The sequence below is a fragment of the Suncus etruscus genome, chromosome 2 (genome assembly GCF_024139225.1).
Source record: "Suncus etruscus isolate mSunEtr1 chromosome 2, mSunEtr1.pri.cur, whole genome shotgun sequence".
Taxonomy (NCBI): Eukaryota; Metazoa; Chordata; class Mammalia; order Eulipotyphla; family Soricidae; genus Suncus; species Suncus etruscus.
Genome location: NC_064849.1, coordinates 41712225 through 41717771, shown reverse-complemented (window position 1 = coordinate 41717771; position 5547 = coordinate 41712225). Strand labels below are relative to the sequence as shown.

General features: G+C 34.7%; 1 non-coding gene across 1 annotated transcript; it reads left to right on the top strand.

Annotated features, from left to right (window-relative positions):
* Positions 1-3111: 3111 nt before the first annotated feature.
* Positions 3112-3244, top strand: LOC126002627 (small nucleolar RNA SNORA51). Its single transcript, XR_007493309.1, has one exon. It is a non-coding gene; the product is annotated as a small nucleolar RNA SNORA51 (small nucleolar RNA).
* Positions 3245-5547: the final 2303 nt, after the last annotated feature.

The following is a 5547-nucleotide window of genomic DNA, read 5'->3' as shown; positions in this document are numbered from 1 at the left end:
TCATTCCTAAAGAAGGCAAAGACACCACCAAAAAAGAAAACTACAGACCAATCTCACTAATGAACATTGATGCAAAGATACTCAACAAAATCTTAGCAAACCGAATCCAACACCTCATCAAAAAGATCATACATCATGATCAAGTGGGATTCATCCCAGGAATGCAAGGTTGGTTCAACATACGCAAATCAATCAACATTATACACCACATCAACAACATGAAGGACAAAAACCACATGATCATATCAATCGATGCAGAGAAGGCGTTTGACAAAATCCAACATCCGTTCATGTTAAAGACACTCAGCAAAATAGGGTTAGAAGGCACCTTCCTTAAGATAGTTACAGCTATTTATGAAAAGCCTACAGCCAACATTATACTTAATGGCGAGAAACTAGAAGCATTCCCACTAAGGTCAGGAACTAGGCAAGGCTGTCCACTCTCTCCACTCTTATTCAATATAACCTTAGAAGTCCTAGCAATAGCAATCCGACAAGAGAAGGGAATCAAAGGAATTCAAGTAGGGAAAGAGGAACACAAGCTAGCTCTATTTGCTGATGATATGATGATATACATCAAAAACCCTAAAGAATCCACAGAAAAACTCCTAGAAACAATCAACCAATACAGTAAAGTGGCTGGATACAAAGTCAATACACAAAAGACAGTAGCGTTTTTATATACAAACAATGAAGTTGAGGAGAGAGAGATTAAAAATACAATTCCATTTAAGATAGTATCAAAAAATATCAAATACCTAGGAATTAACCTTACAAGAGAAGTGAAAGATCTATACCAGGGAAACTTCAAAACACTTCAGAAAGAAATTGAAGACGATCTAAAGAAATGGAAGAACATCCCATCCTCATGGATAGGTAGAATTAACATAGTCAAAATGACTATTTTACCCAAATTGCTATATAGATTTAATGCAATCCCTATCCAAATCCAGAAAAAATTCTCTAAAGAAATAGAACAATCAATTATAAAATTCATTTGGAACCATAGAAGACCCAGGATAGCTAAACACATTCTGAAAAATGAGAAGTTGGGAGGTATCTCCTTACCTAACTTGAAACTATACTATAAAGCCATAGTAATAAAAACAGCATGGTACTGGAACAGAGACAGGACCTCAGATCAGTGGATTAGAACAGAATTCCCAGACATAAACCCCCAGATATATAGCCAACTAATATTTGATAAAAGAGGCAAGAATATGAAATGGAACAAAGAAAGCCTATTCAACAAATGGTGTTGGTACAACTGGAAACTCATATGCACGAAAGTGAAAATCGACCCATATCTCACTCCTTATACAAAAGTCAACTCAAAATGGATCAAAGATCTGGAAATCAGACCTGAATCTATAAAGTTTATCGAGAATAAAATAGGCAGAACACTCGAAGACCTTTATATTAAAAGGGTCTTTGAGAATGGAGCACCAATGGCAAAAACGTTAGCATCAACTATAAACAAATGGGACTATATCAAACTAAAAAGCTTCTGCATGGCAAAAGAAACCCTACTTAATGCAAGAAGACAGCTAACAGAATGGGAAAAAATCTTTTCACTTGATATATCAGATAAAGGGCTGATATCTAGAACATACAAAGCGCTCAGAAACCTGAGTCCTTCAAAACCAAACGAAGCCATAAAAAAATGGGGAGATGAAATGAATAGACATTTCTCTGAGGAAGAGAGAAGGATGGCCAACAAACACATGAAAACATGCTCACCTTCACTCATCATCAGGGAGATCCAAATCAAGACAACAATGAGATACCACCTCACACCAGTGAGGTTGGCTCACATCAAAAATAATGGGAACAACCTTTGTTGGAGAGGATGTGGTATGAAAGGAACTCTCATTCATTGCTGGTGGGAATGTCCCTTGGTCCAACATCTATGGAGGAAAGTCTGGAGAGTGCTCAAAGAACTCAGAATTGAGCTGCCATTTGACCCAGCAATTGCTCTCCTAGGCATATATCCCCAAGATGGAAGGACATTCATTCCAAAATACGTATGCACCCCACTATTTATTGCAGCACTCAGTATAATAGCCAAATCTTGGAACCAACCTCGATGTCCAACAACAGATGAATGGATCATTAAGATGTGGTACATATATACAATGGAATATTACATGGCAGTTAGAAATGATACAATCACAGACTTTGCAGCAACGTGGATGGACCTAGATCATATTATGTTAAACGAAGTAAGTCAGAAGACAAAAGAAAAACACAGAATGGTAGCACTATTCTGAAACACCTAGAACACATAAGAAGCAAAAAAAGGACATTGAAGAAGCATAACTGCTAGAACCACAAAGAAAGACTTCATAAACTCCATTCCCTGATCTGCACAGCCACTAAGACCTCTAGAAACAGGTCTGATTTTACCATCCAAGATAAAGTAGAAGTCTTCCACATACCACGAAAGCAGCAAGAGGAGAATAAATGATCTATTTTTTTTGACGTCTTTATTTTGGTGTGGAGATTACGGTTGATGTCTCCAATATTATTTTATTTTATTTTGTTTTGTCTTTCTCTTTCTTTTTGCACTTGAGTATGATTTGATTTCAGAACCGAGATTATTGTGTGGTGCCTGTCTTTATTGTTGTGGTGCTTATCGGTTATTTAATTCGATATATTTTTTTTTTTTGTGTGTGTGTGTATTGTTGTGGTATTTTAATTACTTTTTTCACATCCTCTCTCAAACTGAGGTTGGAAGCCTCTAGACAGGACTCTGCCTATTTTCAGTATATTTGATTTTTGATTGAGAAGAGGACATATTAGGTGATGGGTATTCCCCTGATTCAATGTGAATATGTACCCAAAATACTACAGTGAAAGATATGTAAGCCATTATGGAAAAAAAATTGTGTTTTTAATCAGAAACTTTCTTTGACTTACATGTATTATTATTATATCAATTATATTATATGTTATGTTATGTCACTATATTATGTTATATTAGTTTACCTCATTATGTTAATCAATTTTGTCCTTTAAATGAATTCTTACTTAAAAAAAAAAAAACAAAAAAAACAACTTTAGTTTGCCCTGAAGAAAAAAAAATAATAAAATAAATAAAAGATAAAATAAGGCCTCCCAATTCTTACCACAGGCTGTGTTCTTTACACTGGCTGTATAGAAAGAGGAGGTACAGTAAAGGCACCCCATATACACCTCAACACAGGACCCTTGCCGGGTATGTATTGTGAATTGGGGGACAAAAAAAAAGAAAGAAAGGAAGGAAGGAAGGAAGGAAGGAAGGAAGGAAGGAAGGAAGGAAGGAAGGAAGGAAGGAAGGAAGGAAGGAAGGAAGGAAGGAAGGAAGGAAGGAAGGAAGGAAGGAAGGAAGGAAGGAAGGAAGGAAGGAAAAGAAGAAAGAAAGAAAGAAAGAAAGAAGAAAGAAGAAAGAAAGAAAGAAAGAAAGAAAGAAAGAAAGAAAGAAAGAAAGAAAGAAAGAAAGAAAGAAAGAAAGAAAGAAAGAAAGAAAGAAAGAAAGAAAGAAAGAAAGAAAGAAAGAAGAAGAAAGAAAGAAAGAAAGAAAGATAAGAGAGAAGAAAGAGAGAGAGAGAAAGAAAGAAAAGAAAGAAGAGAAAGAAAGAGATGAGAGAGAGAAAGAAAGAGAGAAGAAAGAAAGAAAGAAAGAAAGAATGAGAGAGAGAAAGAAAGAGAGAAGAAGAAAGAAAGAAAGAAAGAAAGAAAGAAAGAAAGAAAGAAAGAAAAGAAAGAAAGAAAGAAAGAAAGAAAGAAAGAAGAAGAGAAAGAAAGAAAGAAAGAGAAGAGAAGAAAGAAAGAGATTGAGAGAGAGAAAGAAAGAAGAAGAAGAAAGAAAAGAAGAAAGAAAGAAAGAAAGAAAGAAAGAAAGAAAGAAAGAAAGAAAGAAAGAAAGAAAGAAAGAAAGAAAGAAAGAAAGAAAGAAAGAAAGAAAGAAAGAAAGAAAGAAAGAAAGAAAGAAAGAAAGAAAGAAAATGTTACTTTATAAAAAAGATGACATGCTCCAAATAACCTATGTGGAGGGTTTATTCATAGACTCATCCATTTGAAATGACTTATTTTAATACTAGCTAAATTAACTACTTGATAACAGTTTTATTTTGTTACGTGGCCTCACTCAGAGATGCTCACTTCTTACTCACTACTTGTTTCTGGTGGTTCTCTGAAGACTATATAGGTTCTGGAGATTAAATATAGATTACTACATGTAAAACAAGCTCCTTACACACTGTACTATCTCTCTAGCTCCTTACTTGACAAAATTCAAAAGCAAATAATTTTATCTTTAGTAAGAATCAATACAATCATTTATCTATCTTGAACCAAATACTTCCCTTGTAATTCCTAATATAATGAGGTACATATGCCATTGATTCATTCATTCAGCTGGTAAATATTCAAAACAGTGCTACCAATTATTAGGCATTGTTTGAACACTTGACATATAGCAGTAAAGAAAGTGGTCAAGGTCTTTCAATATTTTTTGTTTGTTTTTTGGATCACACCTGGTGTCATTCAAGGATTACTGCTGAATCTGCGCTCAGAAATCTCCAGGGACCACATGGGATGCCAGGATTTGAACCACCTTCCACCCTGAATCAGCTATGTGCAAGGCAAATACTCTACCACTGTGCTATCTCCCCTGCCCCACTCCTTCCTTTTATAGAAATTATATGTGCAGATATAAAAATATAAAATTTGGGGGTGGAAAGAAAATACAGATTTTAAGGTCTTTGCCCTGTATCCTGTGACCCCACTTCAAACCCATAATACACAAATGTTTCAAGCATCACCATGGATAACTTCTAAGCACAGAACCAGGAAGTAGGAACCAGGAAGCCCATAAATACTATCACATAATGCCAGAGCTACACTCTTGCACATAAAAATGATATTTTAATAATAAATATTATTTTAAAACATGATATTTTAATAAAAGTATCTGAGTAAAATATTTAATAGTATTTTAGGAAAGACCTCTCTTCTTAAAAGAAGATATTTGACAGCAGACATGAGGAATGTGAATGAACATGACCTTCAGGTACAGGAGAGAATTTGTTTCTTTAGTTTTGACAACACCCAGCAATGCTCAAGTAGTTATCATGGCTCTACACTCAAGAATTACTTTTGGCAGTCTTCAGGGAACCATATGGATGCATGAGATTAAAACAGTATACAAGGCAAATGCCCTACTCACTATACTATTATTCTAACCCCACTAGAAAAAGAAAATTTTGGCAAAGAATGATTTAAAAGCTGATTGCAAAATAAGTTTGGCACTCTTAATATACCAGCAAAAATAATTTAGCAGAGAGTGAACAAAGGAGTCCTAAAATCAGAGTTCCACTAGATGAAGGTCAAAAAGTCAGCCATACTCCATTAAATGGACCCTTAGATCTATAGTTTAGCTTCATTTCTTTTATAATAGAGTTATCACTTGCATTAGTCACACAGGAAGTGGCAGAGTCCACATTTAAATTATGCCTAGGATTCAACTATGACTAAATTTATTTTATTATATTAAGAGAAAAATAT